The following is a 20695-nucleotide window of genomic DNA, read 5'->3' as shown; positions in this document are numbered from 1 at the left end:
CATTCAATATCACGATAATCCAAGCCTATGCCCCAACCAGTAACGCTGAAGAAGCCGAAGTTGAATGGTTCTATGAAGACCTACAAGACCTTTTAGAACTAACACCCAAAAAAGATGTCCTTTTCATTATAGGGGACTGGAATGCAAAAGTGGGAAGTCAGGAAACACCTAGAGTGACAGGCAAATTTGGCCTTGGAGTAGGGAATGAAGCAGGGCAAAGGCTAATAGAGTTTTGCCAACAGAACACACTGGTCATAGCAAACACCCTCTTCCAACAACACAAGAGAAGACTCTACACATGGACATCACCAGATGGTCAACACCGAAATCAGACTGATTATATTCTTTGCAGCCAAAGATGGAGAAGCTCTATACAGTCAGCAAAAATGAGACCAGGAGCTGACTGTGGCTCAGATCATGAACTCCTTATTGCCAAATTCAGACTTAAATTGAAGAAAGTAGGGAAAACCATTAGACCATTCAGGTATGACCTAAGTCAAATCTCTTATGACTATACAGTGGAAGTGAGAAATAGATTTAAGGGACTAGATCTGATAGACAGAGAGCCTGATGAACTGTGGACGGAGGTTCGTAACATTGTACAGGAGACAGGGATCAAGACCATCCCCAAGGAAAAGAAATGCAGAAAGGCAAGATGGTTGTCTGAGGAGGCCTTACAAATAGCTGTGAAAAGAAGAGAAGCAAAAAGCAAAGGAGAAAAGGAAAGATATTCCCATTTAAATGCAGAGTTCCAAAGAATAGCCAGGAGAGATAAGAAAGCCTTCCTCAGCAATCAATGCAAAGAAATAGAGGAAAACAACAGAATGGGAAAGACTAGAGATCTCTTCAGGAAAATTAGAGATATCAAGGGAACATTTCAGGCAAACATGGGTTCAATAAAGGACAGAAATGGTATGGACCTAACAGAAGCAGAAGATATTAAGAAGAGCTGGCAAGAATAGACAGAGGAACTGTACAAAAAAGATCTTCACGACCCAGATAATCACAGTGGTGTGATCATTCACCTAGAGCCACACATCCTGGAATGTGAAGTCAAGTGGGCCTTAGAAAGCATCACTACGAACAAAGCTAGTGGAGGTGATTGAATTCCAGTTGAGCTATTTCAAATCCTGAAAGATGATGCTGTGAAAGTGCTGCACTCAATATGCCAGCAAATTTGGAAAACTCAGCAGTGGCCACAGGACTGGAAAAGGTCAGTTTTCACTCCAATCCCTAAGAAAGGCAATCCCAAAGAATGCTCAAACTACCGCACAATTGCACTCATCTCACACGCTAGTAAAGTAATGCTCAAAATTCTCCAAGCGAGGCTTCAGCAATATGTGAACCGAGAACTTCCAGATGTTCAAGCTTGTTTTAGAAAAGGCAGAGGAACCAGAGATCAAATTGCCAACATCCGCTGGATCATCGAAAAAGCAAGAGAGTTCCAGAAAAACATCTATTTCTGCTTTATTGACTATGCCAAAGCCTTTGACTGTGTGGATCACAATAAACTGTGGAAAATTCTGAAAGAGATGGGAATATCAGACCACCTGACCTGCCTCTTGAGAAACCTGTATGCAGGTCAGGAAGCAACAGTTAGAACTGGACATGGAACAACAGACAGGTTCCAAATAGGAAAAGGAGTATGTCAAGGCTGTATATTGTCACCCTGCTTATTTAACTTACATGCAGAGTACATTATGAGAAGCGCTGGGCTGGAGGAAGCACAAGCTGGAATCAAGATTGCCGGGAGAAATATCAATCACCTCAGATATGCAGATGACACCACCCTTATGGCAGAAAGTGAAGAGGAACTAAAAAGCCTCTTGATGAAAGTGAAAGAGGAGAGTGAAAAAGTTGGCTTAAAGCTTAACATTCAGAAAACTAAGATCATGGCATCCAATCCCATCACCTCATGGGAAATAGATGGGGAGACAGTGGAAACAGTGTCAGACTTTATTTTTTTGGGCTCCAAAATCACTGCGGATGGTGACTGCAGCCATGAAATTAAAAGACGCTTACTCCTTGGAAGGAAAGTTATGACCAACCTAGATAGCATATTAAAAACCAGAGATATTACTCTGCCAACAAAGGTCTGTGTGGTCAAGGCTATGGTTTTCCCAGTGGTCATGAGAGTTGGACTGTGAAGAAAGCTGAGCGCTGAAAAATTGATGCTTTTGAACTGTGGTGTTGGAGAAGACTCTTGAGAGTCCCTTGGACTGCAAGGAGATCCAACCAGATCATCCTAAAGGAGATCAGTCCTGGGTGTTCATTGGAAGGATTGATGCTGAAGCTGCAACTCCAGTACTTTGACCACCTCATGCGAAGATTTGACTCATTGGAAAAGACCCTGATGCTGGGAGGGATTGGGGGCAGGAGGAGAAGGGGGTGACAGAGGATGAGATGGCTGGATGGCAACACCGACTCAATGGGCCTAAGTTTGAGTGAACTCCGGGAATTGGTGATGGACAGGGAGGCCTGGCGTGCTGTGATTCATGGGGTCATAACGAGTCGGACACGACTGAGCGACTGAACTGAACTGATATCAATATGGTAATATACTTATTTATGTAATATAATTTTGTTCATGTAACACTTTACTGAACTTCATAGAGATCTTGCAGTTATATTTATTCCTGGAGATTTTTCTTCTTGATGCTATTTTCTAAATTTTATTTTTTGCTGCTAGTATATAGAAATATACTAGTTCTAACAATTCTTGTGTGTGTATACTTTGACTATGCCGAACTACACTTAGTTCCAATTGCCTTTTTGTGGCTTCTTTAGCATTTTCTCTGCAAAAATAATTACATCTGTGAAAAATTAAACAGTTTTACTCCCTTTTCTCCCATCTTTGTAAGCTTTTTATTTCTTTGCCTTACCTTATTGCTCTATCTAGTATTTTCAATTTAGTTTGAAGAGAAATGGTAATAATGGTCATTCTTGTCTTGTTCCACATCTTAAGGGGAAAGCATTATCTTTAACATTAAATAGAGTGTCAGTAGTGGTTTTTCTGTAGATTAAAAGAAATCACATTGAGGGTGTTATTTCCAGATTACTGATATTTTAATTTTTATAGATGGGTGTTGAATTTTGTCAGGTGCTCCCCTTTTTAATATTCACTGAGATGACTTTATTCTGTTATTATGGTGAATTGTATTTATTTATTTTTGAAAGTTAAACCAGTTTCGCATTCCTGCGTTAATCTTATTTGGTCGTAAATATATTGTCTTTTTATCTGTTTCTGAATTTGATCTGCTAATATCTTGTTAAGGATTTTGGTGTCTGTGTGCAGGAGGAATGTTGGTCTATGATTATCATTTTTTGTAATGCCTTTTAATATCATGTTTAGCCTTCTAAAAGAAGAAGTACTTTCCTTTTTGTTTTCAGAAATAGTTTATTATATATGACTGCTGTTATTTCTTTAATGTTTGGTAACCATGTAGGCATGGAGGGGTTTTATGTTGTGTGGGGGGAAATTTTTGTTAACAGATTTCATTTCTTTGGTAAATATATGGTTACGTTGTTCAGTCACTCAGTCGTGTCCAACTGTTTGTGACCCCATGGACTGCAGCACACCTGGTTTCCCTGTCCGTCACCGTCTCCCGGAGCTTACTCAAACTCATGTCCATTGAGTCGGTGATGCCATCCAACCATCTCATCCTCTCTTGTCCTCTTTTCCTCTGCCTTCAGTCTTTCCCAGCATCAGGGTTTTTTCCATTGAGTCAGTTCTGGGAGCTTCAGCTTCAGCATTGGTTCTTCCAATGAATATTCAGGGTTGGTTTCTTTTAGGATTGATGGTTTGATCTCCTTGCTGTCCAAGGGACTCTCAAGAGTCTTCTCCAACACCACAGTTAGGAGGCATAAATTCTTTGGTGCTCTGCCTTCTTTATGGTCCATCTCTCACATCCATACATGACTACTGGGAAAACCGTAGCTTTGACTAGACCGACCTTTGTCAACAAAGTGATGTCTCTGCTTTTTAATACGCTTTCTAAGTTTGTCATAACTTTTCTTCCAAGGAGCAAGTGTCTTTTAATTTCATGGCTGCAGTTAACACCTGCAGTGATTTTGGAGTCCAAGAAAATAAAGTCCGTCACTGTTTCCATTGTTTCCCCATCTATTTGCCATGAAGTAATGGGACTGGATGCCATGATCTTAGTTTTTTGAATGTTGAGTTGTATGGTTATATGGATTTTCTGTCTTTTTTTTCCGCAGGCAGTGTATCTCATTTAGCTTATCAACCCTCTTGGCAGAAAGTTTTTAAATTTCCGTTGTGATCCTTTTAATTTCTGTAGGAGCTGTTGTGACCCCTTTTTAATGCTCTTTTTCCTTGGTCATTCTTGCTATGAGTGTAGCAATTTGATTTCTTTCCACAGCTTTTGGTTTCAGTAATTTAATTGACTTTTGTGCTTGTCTTGATAGTTTCCTTCACTCTTATCTTCACCTGGCTTAATGTATTCTTTTAACCCTTGGTTCCTTAAGCTAGAAATTTAGATATTTAATTCAGAAATTTAGGCATTTAAATTTGAGTTTCTTTTTAAATATAAGCACTTAAAAAGTTATAATTTCCCCACATTTCTATATGTTATATTTTCATTATCAGTTCAAAATATTTTCTGATTTCCTTAACTCATGAATTTTTTTAGAAGTGTGTTGCTTAGTTTTCAAATATTTTGGTTTTTCCCGAATAGCTTATTGTAATTGATTTCTTTTTTTGGCCGCGCTCTGTGGCATGTGGGATCTTACTTCCCTGATGACCAGGGATTGAACCCGCGCTCCCTGTAGTGGAAGTGCGGCGCCTTAACCACTGGACCACTGGGGAAGTCCCTGTAGTTGATATTTTTTTTAATGTAATTCTGTTGTAATTACAGATTAAACTGTAAAATTTCCATCTTTTGAAATGTGGACTTATTTTATGGTGTGGTATATGGTCTTATACAATTAAGTCAAGTTGGTAAATAGTAATGATCTATATCTGAGGTCAGAAAACATCCTGCAAAGGGCAGTATAGGAAATATTTTAGGTTTTGTGAATTACACAGTTTCTGTTTTAACTACCATGCCCTTGTAGTGTGAAAGCAAATGTGGCAATATGTAAATAGATGAGTGTGGCAGCGTTCTAATAAAACTTCATTTACAAAGATGGGTAGAGGTCCTGCAGTTTGCTGCACCTGATGCATTGCCTATGAATTGCTTTATAATCATTTCAGTAGTTGCGAGAGGGGTATTAAAATTAGCAAATATAACTGTGGATTTATTAATTTCTTCCTATAACTTTGTTGGCTTAATTTATTTATTAATTTATTCACTTGATTTATTCATACCATTTCCCTTGTGTTTACTATTTATACTCATGGTGTATAATTTTGATTATTATATGTTTAACTTGATTGTGTCTTTGTTTTTAAAAGTTTGTTTCTTTTAGATAGCATATATTTAATGGATGTATTCCTTTTCTTCCTTCCTTCCTCCTTCCCTCCCTTAATAGTAGCCATATCTAATAGTCTCTGCCTCTGAGTGGAGGATTTGGTAACTTTACATTTAATGTTGTTTATATGGTTAAGGACTTACTTCCCTGGTGGCTCAGACGGTAAAAGTGCCTGCCTACAATGCGGGAGACCTGGGTTCAATCCCTGGGACAGGAAGATCTCCTGGAGAAGGAAATGGCAACCCACTCCAGTATTCTTGCCTGGAAAATCCCATGGACGGAGAAGCCTGGTAGGCTACAGTCCATGGGGTTGCAAAGAGTCGAACACATGACTGAGTGACTTCACTTTCACATGGTTAAGTTAAAAGTCTTCCATATTACTCTGTTTTATCAGTTTGTCTCCTCTCTTCCTTCTCTTACTGCCCACAGTTCTTTTATGTTGATCAAATTTTTAAAAATAAATGGCCATTGGACTTTCTAAGCTGTATGGCTTTGTGTAAGTGTCTGCTGTAGGGATTCTAGCATTCATGATTAGCTTTTACAGCTCACTTACCATGAACATTATTCCACTTGATGTAAAATGAAAGAACTTTAAAAAACATAATGACATTTAACCTTTGTACTGTTGGTATGTTAACTTTTGCTTCAACACAGTGCTATTTTTGCTTTAGTCATTTGCCTTTTTTTAGGGAGAGAAATGAGAGTCTTTTTAATTACATAATTATTTTGGATTTTCTTTATAGATCTAAGTTTCATTTGATGTCATTTCCTTTCGACTTGAAGAATTTCCTTTTAACACAGCATAATGTTTAGTCTAGTGATTAAAGTCTTCAGCTTATGTATGTTCACACACACACTCAGTAGATAGATATATATATATATATATATACACACATTTATTAAGAGTAAATATATTACTCTTACATTTTTATAATTATAATTTATAATTATATTACTCTTGGTAAATATATATATATTTAGTCTTATTTTTCAAGAATATTTTTGCTGGATGTAGATTCTGGGTTGACAGTCTTTAATTGCTGTAAAGATTCTTTTTTAATTGTCTTCTGGTATCCATTGCATCTTTAATTTTCAACAGTTTGATATTCTTTTTTCTTTTTCTCTCATTTATTTGTTACTCTGCTTAGAGTTGAGCTCATTGGACTTGCAAATTGATTTTTTCACCGGTTTTTTGACCATTATTTAAAATGATTTTTCTGCCTCATTCTCTCTTCTCTTTGGGATTTTTGGTCTTTTGCTTAAAAGTACTATGGGGGGCTGCCCTGCTGGCTCAGTGGTAAAGAATCTTCCTGCCAATGCAGGGGACACAGTTTTGATCCCTGATTGAGGAACATCCCACATACCTCAGGTCAACTCAGCCCATGCACCATGACTGCTGAGCCTGTGGTCTAGAGCCCAGGAGCCACAGCTACTGAGCTCACTTACTGCAACTGCTGAAGCCCTTGTGCCTTAGAGCCTGTGCTTGGCAATAAGAGAAGCCACCACAATGAGAAGACTGCGTACTGGAACTAGAGAGTAGCCCTTAAACAGCAACAGAGTCCCAGCACAGACAAGAATAAATGAAGTAAAATCATTTTAAAAAAAAAAAAATGTACTATAGGTCTGTGAGTCTCTCTTGTTTTTGAAGGTTTTTCAGTCTTTTCTCCTCAGTTCTTCCAGTTGAGTGACTTACACAGATTTGTCTTCAAAGTCACTAGCTCTTTTTTATTTTGCTTCTAATATGCTTCTAATAACTGTCAAGCCCATTCCCCACCCCCGTATATTTATAAATACTTACTTTACAATTTCATTGAGATGTAATTGACAAATAATATTGGATAAGTGTAAGATATATAGCATGGTGATATATATGTATATATTGTTAAGTTATTACCATAGTTGAGTGGGTTAACAAATCTGTCATCTTACATGGTTAACATTATTTTGTATGTGTGGTGAGACTATTTAAGATTTACTCTCAGTAGCTTTCACGCACACAATACAGTATTGTTAACTGTAGCCACCATTCTGTACATTAGAGCCCCAGAACATATTTATCTTGTAACCGAAAGTTTGTACTCTTTGACAAAAATCTCTCCATTTCTTCTCACTCCCCCTCACCCTGTCAACTCTCTGTTTATATGAGTTCGAAGTTTTAGATTCCATGTAAAAAGTGAGATCACACAGTATTTATTTTTCTGTCTGAGTTATTTCACTTAACATAATGTCCATAAGGTTCATCCCTGTTGTTCAAAATGATAAAATCTCCTTTTTTGTGGCTCATGTTCTCTTGAACATGAATATACACACTACATCTTTGTTCATTCATCCACTGATTCATATTTAGGTTATTTCCATGCCTTGGATATTGTGAATAATTTTGCAGTGATCACAGGGATGCAGATATCTCTAAATCCACTTTAAAATCATGTACTTTTCAGTTCAAGTATTTCATTTTTTAAAAAATATCTACTTCTGGCTGTGCTTGGGTCATCGTTCTTGCACTTGGACTTTCTCTAGTTGCAACGAGTGGGGGCCCCTCTAGTTGTGGTGCGTGGGCTTCTTGTTGTGGAGCACAGGCTCCAGGATACGTGGGCTTCGGAAGTTGTGGTCCACGGGCTCCATAGTTGCTGCCTGTGGGCTCTAGGGCACAGGCTCAGGAGATGCGGTACACGGGCTCAGTTGCTCCTTGGCAGGTGGAGTCTTCCCAGACCAGGGCTTGAACCTGTGTCGCCTGCACTGGCAGGTGGGTTCTTTACCTCTTAGCCGCCAGGGAAGCCTCAAGTACTTCATTTTTTAACTACTTACATTTATCTGTTGAGATTCTCTGTTGTGACCATTTGAACAAATTTATTGCAGCTTACTTAAAGTCTTTGCTTGTTAATCCTTTTCTCTAAATTGTTTCATTTTTTAAAAATATTTATGGCTTTTTTTTTCTGTTCTTGACAGTAGGTCACATTTCCCTGCTACATTTCATGTCTAGAAAGTTCTGATTGTAGAGTGGACATTGTGGATGATTTATTTCTAAATTCTCTTCTTCTGATGAGTGTAGTTAAATAACTGGTTGATCACCTTGAGCTTGTGCAGGCTTGCTCTTACACTTCAGGATGGGTCTGAGGACACCTGAGGTGTTTTTAAGCCCTGATAACTTGGCCAGGTTCATGTCTCTTCTGCAGTGGGAGCAGCTGAGATTGCTGCTTAGAGGCTCTTTTAGCTTTCCACTTGTTTCCGTTGGGCTCCTTAGAGTCTTCTGTGAGCATACTCAGCTCAGGGGTCAGTGAGGAACTGGAAGGAGTTTATATTAGTTTTTGAGGTTTCTGCTTCTGTGACTCACTCATTTTCTGAATTTGCCTTCTGAATTTTTAACCACTCTGTGGCCATGACATTAATAAGCCTGAGCTTTTTGCTTGAGTTCTAGTAGTCTTGTGCTGTTGTAGACTGGGAGTGAAGTGAAAGTGAAATCTCTCAGTCATGTCCAACTCTTTGCGACCCAGTGGGTTGTAGCCTACTAGGCTCCTCCATCAATGGGATTCTCCAGGCAAGAATACTGGAGTGGGTTACCATTTCCTTCTCCAGGGGATCTTCTTGACCCAGGGATCGAACCCACGTCTCCCGTATTGGAGGCAGACACTTTAACCTCTGAGCCACTGTCTTGTGCTGTTGTAGACTGGGAGTACCCTCAGGGAAAAAGCTATGTAACTTTGAACCTCTTCCAGTGTACTTCCCTTCTTTCAGTGGCCAGATTTCCAATTTCTTCCTATTCTTGATGCTTTCTTCTGCTTTCAAATCATTTTTAAAAGTATTTTACCCAGAGGTTTTTTTTTTTTTTTTTTTTAATAATTGTTATATGAGGAAGGGTTAATGAGTTGATAAAAGCTGTTAGAATTCTTCAGGCTCATTTTCATTCATTTCACACTGGCCAGAAGCACAGTTGCTGACTTAACACACACCTTGTTTTAGGCCTGTGTGTTTTTAGAGACTCACTGTTTCTTCAGTTACATCATGTATTTGGATTAAGTAGGTAATTATTTAATGAAAAACCTGGAGCTGAACAATGTTTGCAAAAACTTGTGAAAGGGACGGCCATATTTCCTCTGTTGTTTCTTTTCCCCTTTCTTAGCACCAGCCTCTGATAGATAGCAGTGGAACCCGGGATTAGGTACTATTGGAAGAAAATGTTTTCAGTTGTGTTTGACTTTTACTTCTCTTGGTATTTATGAAAAAAGTACTAAAATGTGTTGACCTCTCTGCTGCCCAAGGGACTCTCATGAGTCTTCTCCAGCACCACAGTTCAAAAGCATCAATTTTTCTGCCCTAGCCTTCTTTATGGTCCAACTCTCACATTTGTATATGATTACTGAAAAAACTGTGGCTTTGACTATACAGGCCTTTGTTGGAAAACTGATGTCTCTGCTTTTTAATATGCTGTCTAGGTTTGTCATAGTTTTTCTTCCAAGGAGCAAGTGTCTTTTCATTTCATGGCTGCAGTCACCATCCGTAGTGATTTTGGAGCTCAAGAAAATAAAATCTGTCACTGTTTCCACTTTTCCCCCATCTGTTTGCCATGGAGTGATGGGACCAGATGCCATGATTTTCGTTTTTTGAATGTTTCCCAGTTGTAGGAATTGATTATATACACTGAATCTGATGCTGGGCTTGATGTCAGCAGGGCTGGTAATTGGGAATGGAACACAGACATGGAGTGACGGAGAGTAAGGTTAAACTGGAACTACAAAGAATTTTCAGAACTTATAGAAATGAGTTGAAACCTATGAGCCCAAACTTGAACCTTCATGGCTCTCACTGCTTCCGCACCTGTAACCTTGACGATGTAGGTAACCTGCAGTGGGTGTGACACACCTAACTGCAGATGCACAAAAGCCTGCCTCAGTATTATTCGGAAAAGCAAAGATGGGGATCTGACAGAAGCTAGGAAAACTGTAGGCCCAGTTGCTGCCCCATGCCAGTGAAGGTGAGCCCAGAGATCCTTGACAATGTGTGAGGGCTGCCATAACACCTGAACTTACTTTAGCATTCCAAACCTGGTGGCTGCTTCTTTTTTGTCTTCTGTATCTCGTGGGGATTGATTTTTTTTTAAAAGCCAACTCTAACCCAGAACCCAGGGTGTATATTGTCACCCTGCTTTTTTAACTTATATGCAGAATACATCATGTGAAATGCTGGGCTGGATGATGCACAAGCTGGAATCAAGATTGCCAGGAGACATATCAAGAACCTCAGATATGCAGATGACGCCACCCTTATGGCAGAAAGTGAAGAAGAACTAAAGAGCCTCTTGATGAAAGTGAAAGAGGAAAGTGAAAAAGATGTCTTAAAGCTCAGCATTCAGAAAACTAAGAGCATGGCATCTGGTCCCATCACTTCATGGCAAATTTCTTTGGGCTCCAAAATCACTGCAGATGGTGACTGCAGCCATGAAATTAAAAGGAAGAAAAGTTAGGACCAACCTAGGCAGCATATTAAAAAGCACAGACATTACTTTGCCAACAAAGGTCCATCTAGTCAAAGCTATGGTTTTTCCAGTAGTCATGTATGGACGTGAGAGTTGGACTATAAAGAAAGCTGAGTGCCAAAGAATTGATACTTTTGAATTGTGGTGTTGGAGAAGACTCTTGAGGGTCCCTTCAACTGCAAGGAGATCAAACCAGTCAGTCCTAAAGGAAACCAGTCCTGAATATTCATTGGAAAGACTTATGCTGAAGCTGAAACTCCAACCCTTTGGGCACGTGATGTGAAGAACTGACTCACTGGAGAAGACCCTGATGCTGGGAAAGATAGAAGGCAGGAGGAGAAGGGGACAACAGGATGAGATGGCTGGATGGCGTCACCGACTTGATGGACATGAGTTTGAGTAGGCTCCGGGAGTTGGTGATGGACAGGGAAGCCTGGCATGCTGCAGTCCCTGGGGTCGCAAAGAGTCGGACACGACTGAGCGACTGAACTGATCTGAACTGAACCCAGAACTGTGAAAAATGTATTTGGAAAAATGTAGTTGCTACCCAGCAAGGTAAAAAGCCATTACAGACCATCCTTTGTCACCATGGCACCGATGCACACCTCTTTTCATCATATTTATGTTACAAATAAAGACAGTTGTGAAACTCTACTTCTGGTGAACATAACGCAACTATCCTTTGTTCATCTGATAACATACAAACCCTCTCTTTAAGAGAGAATAAAAAATCTCTTTATCCGTAGGTGGATTAATTTCTTTTCTACCTATGTCACATTTTCTACTTAACTTCCTGTAACTCAGATACCAAAATATGATACACAATTAGGTACTATCAGATGATTATCAAAAGGGAGAGAAATCTGTTAATATAGATAGAAATATTTTATATCATAAAAAGAAGAAATACTACTAGAATTTTCATTTCTACAACTAGTCATGTGGTTGTAGTTGCTGTCTATAATTACTTTCTGCTGTGACTCTGCATGCCCTCTGTTCTTGGCAGTATCTCAGCTGATGGTGGTTTCTTGCCTGATGGGGTGACCTGAATCTTCATTCCTTAAGGGTCTGGGTCATTAGCAGTCCTGCCTGATTGTTTCCATTGACTTTAATCACACTACATGGAAATACTAAGTGGCCTCCCAGAGGAACTCCTGCATTCCAGACATACTTTCTGGGAGCCCCTCTTGTGTAGTAGGAGCTTGACTTCCCCTTGATTGTGAGGTCAGTCACCCTCAGCAGTTCTGCAACCCCTTCTTTGTTTGTTGATTCCTTGGCATGAATAACCCCAAGTGGCTGGGTGGCAGTCTAACTTCCAGTTTAGTAGAATCATTTCTGCATTCCTTGGTGGAAACTAAACTAACAAAGGAACAATATGGCCATAGATGCATATAGGTGGCTAAGTGATATGGTATGTTGTATGTGTCAGTGAATTGGGAAGCAAAGTGAATTAGTTTGGAGTGACAATCAGTTAATACAAATTAATATAGGTACATTTCATAATACTTGGGGAGATAATCAGGATACTGTGTACTAAATATTTACTTTGAAAGAAGTGTAAATATATTCAAAATGTGCATTATTTTTTTCTTTTTCACTTTTTACTATCCAGTATTTAATAATGGACTGGTGGTTGGTAGCAGTTGAGTTTTGAATCTAGATCTGATATACTTTTTAGATTTTTTTGTTTGTTTACCTCTAGGGTGAGACTTATATTTACTATTTTGAGCTTTTATAAATTAATTTTAAAGAATATAGAACAGTGAGCATAAATGACTTCATTTATTTTCACAACTGAAAATAGTACAGTAGCATTGTTGCAGGAAGGGGGACCCCTTCCAGGGCCCAACACTGGACTCTTGTCTAACACTCGGAAATGAATTGTCCGAGGAGACACATGCTGACAAAGCAAGAGATTTTATCGGGAAAGGGCACCTGGGTGGAGAGCAGTAGGTAAGGGAACCCAGGAGAACTGCTCTGCCGCGTGGCTTGCAGTCTTGGGTTTTATGGTGATGGGATTAGTTTCCGGGTAGTCTTTGGTCAATTATTTTAAATTCAGAGTCTTTCCTGGTGGCGCACGCATCGCTCAGCTAAGATGGATGCTAGCGAGAGGGATTCTGGGAAGTGGACGGACAGGCAGTGTCTCCTCTCGACCTTTCCCGAACTCTTCTGGCGGTGGTGGCTTATTAGTTCCGTATTCCTTATCAGGATCTCTTGCCATAAAACAACTCCTGCAAATGGTTACTATGGTGCCTGGCGGGGGGGGGGGGGGGGGGGGGGGGGGGCGTCAATCAGTGTGCTTCCCCTAACAGCATTGTGTGTCATATCTACTCTGAAACTAGAAATTATAATAATGCAGTGATTAGGAGGGTGAGCCTGGAGTCAGACTACCTGGCTTTAAATTTCAGCCCTCCTCAGTTCAGTTCAGTTGCTCAGTCATGTCCGACTCTTTGCGACCCCATGGGCTGCAGCATGCCAGGCCTCCCTGTCCATTACCAACTCCCGGAGTTCACCCAAACTCATGTCCATCGAGTCGATGATGCCGTCCAGCCATCTCATCCTCTGTTGTCCCCTTTTCCTCTCGCCCTCAATCTTTCCCAGCATCAGGGTCTTTTCCAGTGAGTCAGTTCTCCGCATCAGGTGGCCATTATTGGAGTTTCAGCTTCAGCATCAGTCCTTCCAGTGAACACTCAGGACTGATCTCCTTTAGGATGGACTGGTTGGATCTCCTTGCAGTCCAAGGGACTCTCAAGAGTCTTCAACACCACAGTTCAAAAGCATCAATTCTTCAGCGCTCAGCTTTCTTTATATCCAACTCTCACATCCATACATGAATACTGGAAAAACCATAGCCTTGATTAGACGGACCTTTGTTGGCAAAGTAATGTCTCTGCTTTTTAATGAGCTGTCTAGGTTGGTCATAACTTTCCTTCCAAGGGGTAAGCGTCTTTTAATTTCGTGGCTACAGTCATGCTTACCCTAAATTTCAGTTAACTATTGCTCTGTAGCAATGCTTCCCCTGCCCCCACCATGTCAGTGGCTTAAAATGAGTGTGTGTTATTACTCATGAATCTGTAGGTCACATGGATGGTTCCGATCATCTGGGCTAGATTTGGCTCATTTCAGCTGAGTTGATGTCATCTAGGATAGAGAGGAAACAAGTAGACCTCACCCTGGAAACTGGCACAACATCACTTCTGCCCTGTTCTGTTGGTTCAAGTCAAGTTGTGAGGCCAGACAGGATTCAGGATATGGGGAAATCAGCTCTACCTCTTGATGGGGGGAGCTGCATTATCCCATTGCCAGGAGTTGGATCTAGGCGGGGTGGAGAATTGGAGCCATTTTATAGTTATTTTACCATACAACATGATCATGCTCAAGTCTCTTCATCTCTTCGAATCTGTTTGCTAACCTGTAAAAATGGCTAGGAGAGTAATGATTCTTTTTGAGACTATTTTGAAGATCAGATAAAATAATCTGTGTGAAGTGTCTTTGGTTGTGTCTTGATGTCTGCCAACATGTGCTCAATATATGTTTGTTATTATTGCTTGGTAGTAAGTGAAAGTGAAAGTCACTCAATCGTGCCGACACTTTGCAACCCCCATGGACTGTATCCTGGCAGGCGCCTCTGTCTGTGGAGTTCTCCAGGCAAGAATACTGGAGTGGGTAGCTGTTCCCTTCTCCAGGGCATCTTTCCAACCCAGGGATTGAACCCAGGTTTCCCAACATTGCAGTTAGATTCTTTACCATCTGAACCACCAGGCAAGTCATGGAAGGTAACATCATTATTTCCTTCTTATACCTGAGGAGACAAATTGAATTGCTTATGTTACCAATATGTCAAGGTTTGTGGTAGACCCAGCATTTGAACCAACACGCTTTTTTATTTTCGCCCTGAAAGTCTAATACTTGAATTTGAGAGCCAGTACAGTGGTAAACATGTGGCCTCTGGAGCTTTGTTAGTCCTTGTCCCACACCTTACCAGCCTTTTAGCCTTGGGCAAATTACTTAATCTCTTTATGCCTCACTTTCTAGGAAAGGAGATTGCATACCTTGGGCACATGGTTGCTTGTGAAGTTTGTGAAGTCACTCAGCTGTGTCCGACTCTTTGTGACCCCGTGGACTGTAGCCTACCAACCAGGCTTTTCCCTCCATGGGATTTTCCAGGCGAGAATACTGGAGTGGGTTGCCATTTCCTTCTCCAGGGGATCTTCCCGACTCAGGGATCGAACCCAGGTCTCCCACATTGTGGGCAGACGCTTTAACCTCTGAGCCACCAGGGGAGCCCAACATGGTTGCTGGTGAGGATTAAATGAATTAATAGATGTTAAGTGTTTAGAACTAGCTCAGGCTAGGTAGGTATGAAGTATGTTTTTATTCCTTTTCCTCTTTATTATTACATGATGCTGTGTTTAGGCTGAAACTGTAAAAACTTTTCAATTGAAAGGATTAAATGAGACTGAAATGATCAATCACCCTTTTCTTTTTAGAGCCATCTAATTTTTTCATGAAGTAGTGTTGACCTTTATGGCTAGTTTTTTAATACACTAATTATGGATTTTACTGATGTGAATTGGTTATATAGGGATGGTTCAATTTGAGGAAAAACTATTCCACAGTATTTTGTCTTTTTTTTCCCCCCCTTTTCCATTCTGAGCTTTTCTTGCACAATGTCATTCATTTCTGTGGTTTCTGTTCAGTGTTGGTTACCCTCAAATCAACATCTGAAGTTTGACCTCACTCCTGATTTTCGTTCCTTAATTAGTTTTTCTTCTATTTTTTCTCATATTGTCTCCTCTCCTGTATGCTTATTGTTTCCAGTTTAGTGCAGATCCTATTTTTTTGTTGTTGTTTGTTTCTTTTCTTTTTTTAACATCTGACCTTACTGTTACTCTGAGAACATCTTAGTTTTGTTTTTTTTTTCCACTTGAATATATATTTATTTTAGAATGTGGCAGTAACAGCATGATAATAAACCATCACAAACTTGTACCAAGAAGCACACAGTCTTTAAAGTGTTGTTTTTCACAAGTAATTTAAGTATGGCATTATTATTATTTTGCACTAGAGTCAAAGACAACGTTTAGGTTTGGGGCATTTAGTAACATTGAAATGATTGTCTAGTCAGGCAGAGGCAAGAAATTCAAATGCAGTTTCTTTCTCTTCTGCCGGTTCCTTTGCAGTAAGATCCATCTTCTCACGTGCGAAATCATTAATAGGGAGACCTTCAACAACCTTCTAGGTCTTATCCTTGATTGTAACAGGGAACGGGTAAAGCAGATCATCAGGAATACCATAGGAGTTGCCATCAGAGATAATGCCCATGGACACAAACTCTCCCTCTGGGGTTCCAAACCAGATGTATCTCCGTGGTCACAGATGGCTTTTGCAGCTGACGTTGCACTGGACAGTTTCTGCGCCTTGATGACAGCAGCATCGTGCTATTGCACGGTCCTGACGAATGCTGCCTTGTCATCTTTCAGAGCTGTCATCTTTCAGAGCTTCATAAACACCAACTTCCTTTCCCTGCAGTTTCACCCTGGCATGGTTGACATCTGGATACTGAGTTGAGGAATGGTATCCCCAGATGATGACATTCTTTACATCATCAGAAGTCACTCCAAGTTTAAGAGCAGTCTGAGCTTCAGCTGGGTTATGATCCAAAAGAGTCAAGCAACTGAAGTTCTCCTTGGGAATGGATGGCGCCAACTTAGAGGTAGTCAGACAGTTGGTGTTGGCTGGGTTTCCCACCACCATAGCCTTAACTGACTTCTTGGCATATTTGTCCAAGGCTGCACCCTAGCATTTGAAGATTTTCATATTTGCTTTGAGTAAATCTTTCCACTCCATGCCATCCCTTCTTGGCATGGAGCCCACAAGAATGGCCACATCCAGGTCTTTGAAGGCAGTCTCTTCTTTATCTGTTGTGATGACATCTTTCAGGAGGGGCAGTGCACAGTCTTGCAGCTCCATCGGGACACCCATTATTGGAGTGATACCCAAGCCGAGAATGATAGGCTGGTCTTTACCGAAGACAGGTCCATTTCCATTACTGTACAACCGTGAATATGCAATTTGTCCAGCTGCTCCAGTCACAAGGACTCGGATTGGTTCAGACATGATTGGGAAGAGCGCAGAGACTTCCTGCACCTGTCGAATGAGCCTCAGGCAGTCAGGTCACCTCTGTCCCGGAACCAACTCACATCTTAGTTTTGACTGGACTCAGAGGTAGAAGCTCTTGGAGAAGACAGCCTCCCTCTCTTGGTAGTCTCTTTCTGGCATTTTTCTTTGGCCGCCTCCATTTTCTTGGCCACAAGTTTAGCATATTCTGCAGTCTGCCTTTATTTTTCTCGGTACACTGTTCCCTCAGGGTAATATACTGATGTTTGTGTTGCAGACACGTGAAATACAGACACTGACTCCTGTGTGCCTTGGAGTCGGACATGACTGAGCACACACGAAGGAGAACTGGTAGAGGAGTTACTACTGTTTCTGGCTTTAGAGGATGTTTCTCTGTTAAGAATGATGTTTCTGGTTTTTAGTAGAATGATACCTTTGTAGGTAAGCATATTTTCTTGTAGTTTTAGCAAATGGGTATTGATTCCTGCATGTGTTGAGATAGGTATCTTTCTTCCTTCAGCATCTTGATATTGTAAATTATGTTGACAGATTTTTCTGGCTATAAACCAAAACCTTGCATTATTAGGATAAACCCATTTTGGTCATAATGTAGCTACACTGTCCAATGTAGTACTCACTAGCCACTTTTGGCAGTTTGAATTTAAATTTATGAAAATTAAATAAAATTAAAAATCCAGTTTCTTAGACTTATTAATCACATTTCAAGTGTTAATTGTAGCTAGTGGCTATCATGTTGGACATTGGAGATACAGAACATTTCCGTTGCAGAAACTTCTGTTGTGCAGTGCTGTGATATATATAGCTGCCTTTTAAAACACATCCATCTTTAATCTAACTGGTCAATTGAGATTTTGAAATAAGCCATTACTTTTCATTACATTTTTTTGTCCCCCCCCGCCCCCCCCCCCCCCCCCCAGTCTTTCTGGTTATTTTCAGCATCCTCCTTCTGTTCTCATATTTTATAATTTCATTTTAAAAAATTTCTTAAACATTTCAGCTATATTTTACCTTTTGTTGATTAAATTTTGAAATCTGAATTCAGTGGTGCTTCAGTCTCTCAGTGATGTTCGTTTCCTTGTGTGTGTGTTGATCCTTGAGTAGCACTCATGTTTTGTTGAGCTTAGTATGTGGAAGATTTGGGAGAGTACTCTGAGAAGGTTTTTTTTAAGCCCACAGAAGATTTTGTTTTTGTATCTGCTAAGATAACAGGACTTATGCCCTGGGAACTTTAAGGATGACTTTCAGGCTCAGCTTTGCTGCTTATAGATGGCACAGTGCTGATATGGACAGTTACCCTCTGGCCTCTCCATGTGCATACTGCTTACTGCCCAAGTTTCAACATACTATTGTTATGGGGTTGGATTAGGTAGGGAGTATGGAAGTGATGATGGAGTATGGAAATGTCCTTGTAGATTTTTCTTTGTATGTGTTCAGCAATATGATAACAGTTTTCTGCTGGCTCACTTGGGCTCTTCATAATGTACTGACTGTAGACTACTGGATATGGATGTTCAGTCTTTTCAGTTGGGCTTTTCACTGCTTCTGGTGATATTTAGTTCTCTCTGCCTTCATCCCTTCCAGTTTGAACTGTCCTGTTTTCAAGTCACTAGAATTCTTATTTCACTGTTGCCACTTTTCACTCTAGCTTACTTTGGTTATTGTAGGTACAAACCTATCCACCTTTCTTTGAATACATTGAATAATTTCATTAAAATTAATGAAGATTTTAAAATGTATTTCTGCTGTGTCTTTTTGTATTGACTTTATTTTATTTAGCCTTGTGCTCTGATTCTTATTTTGTGCACCTCTTTTGGACTCCTTGAGTCTTCTTTTGTGCTTGTTGATTTTTCTTTATGCAGTTATATTTGTAAATGAAATTCTAAATTAGTCATTATTGATAGCAGGTGTGGGCTTCTTTAGCTATTGTATGAATTAGGGTCACTTTCTCCAAATGGGTGCTTCTAAGGGAATGGGTAGCTGTAGTTCTTTCTCTGTGTGTTATCCCTGGTGTGGTAAATCAACTGAGACAGGCTTCAAAAGTAGGGTTATTTTTAGGGTGTGTGGGCTAGGAGCACACCGGTAAGGCTTGTATCTCCTGTGAACAAAACAGATGGCTGAGAGAGCATTTGTGTCACAAAATCCCAACTTGTTTTATCTTGCAATCTACATCAGGTCAAGAAAGCTTAGATGTAGAGTCTTTACCTATCTTAATTTTGTTTTGGTTTCTGGTGGACTTTCAAAATCCTATTGTTGGCTGTGTTTTTTGACCTGAGGTTATTAGCAGGAATTAGGAAAAGAGTTGCTGTAGAGGTAAGAGTGTGCTATTGGAAGATTCTGTTTGCTTGTTTGTTAATAGTGATGGCCCAGACCTAAGGAGCTTTTATCTTCCTGCCTTCATTCAGTTCCCCATCCCCTAATTCTGAGTCTGTGTGCTTTATTGAGACCTGGTTTTACTTGTCTTGACTATCAGCATTGTCAGTGATCTTCTGATTGCTAACACTGCTATAGTTTTTTCCAATAGTTGTTATTTCATTAGACATACTAATTGATTTGGGGAAGAGGAGAGAGAAGTGTTATTATGCATTGACCACTGTAAAATCAGAAACTCTACTGGAAAAGATTTTAAGGTTTATTCTTATTTTCAATGTGTGCCTTTTGGGCACGTGTAAGTTCTGAAGTTTTAGAATGAGACACTGCCACTAGCATTTCCTATTTTACTTGATTTCCATGGAGTACTTTTTATCACATCAACTGCCTAAACTCAGTTTCTCAAAGATACATGATAACCATCAAAAGGAGTGTAGAATGATCATTCCATGTTGAGATGGAACTCCTTTGAGCTAATGCTTCACTTGGTGTCTGACAGCTCTTAACAGTTGCTATGTTCTCCTTGGTAATTAAAAATATCCAACAGTATCTGCGAATTTGCTGTGAAGTCCAGGGTGTTCTGAGATGTCTTGGTGCACAGTTTGGTAACTATAGGTGTAGCACTTTACAGTTTGTATAGCATTTAAGCAGATAGTTATTTTCTGCTTAGAAGACTGAAAATCAACCATCTTTGTAGGATAAGCTATAGATATTTGTACAAGACTAGTCCACTGGGCTGTCTGTTCGCATCTCAGAAGACAGTCTTTATTTTAAAGTTTATTTCTGATTGATATTTTAAAAATACAGTTCATTTTCTGTGAGTTTTTAACCCTTTTAGTGGAAGAAAATGTGTATTTGCCAGGCGATTGAAAAGAAGTGTCTTTAGTGTAGACGGTAATAACCATTTTCTGTGTTGACATTCTTCCTGTTGCAAATTTGTTTTTCTGAGAAAATATTTTTGAAAAAAGATTAAAAATTAATTTTCAAGTAAATAATTGAGTAACTTTTCATACTGTTCATGGGATTCTTGAGGCAAGAATACTGGAGTGGTTTGCCATTCCCTTCTCCAGTGAACCATGTTTTGTCAAAACTCTCCACAGAGAATGGCAAGAACACACAGAACTATATAAAAAGGTCTTAATGATTCAAATAACCATGATGGTGTGGTCACTCACCTAGAGCCAGATGACCTGGAGTGTGAAGTCAAGTGGGCCTTAGGAAGCGTTGCATGTGTGCTAAGGTGCTTTAGTCATGTCTAACTCTTTGCAACTCTGTGGACTGTAG

General features: G+C 39.9%; 1 protein-coding gene and 1 pseudogene across 6 annotated transcripts in view; one reads left to right on the top strand and one right to left on the bottom strand.

Moving 5' to 3' along the window:
- Positions 1–20695, top strand: part of PDS5B (PDS5 cohesin associated factor B) — a 170391-nt gene that overhangs the window by 13930 nt on the left and 135766 nt on the right. The window lies entirely within an intron of this gene.
- LOC133049196 (malate dehydrogenase, cytoplasmic-like) lies at positions 15992–17837 on the bottom strand (annotated as a pseudogene).

Source organism: Dama dama, chromosome 30 (genome assembly GCF_033118175.1).
Source record: "Dama dama isolate Ldn47 chromosome 30, ASM3311817v1, whole genome shotgun sequence".
In the NCBI taxonomy this organism is placed as follows: Eukaryota; Metazoa; Chordata; class Mammalia; order Artiodactyla; family Cervidae; genus Dama; species Dama dama.
The sequence above is the reverse complement of the archived record's forward strand: the minus strand, read 5'-3'. Positions and strand labels throughout refer to the sequence as shown.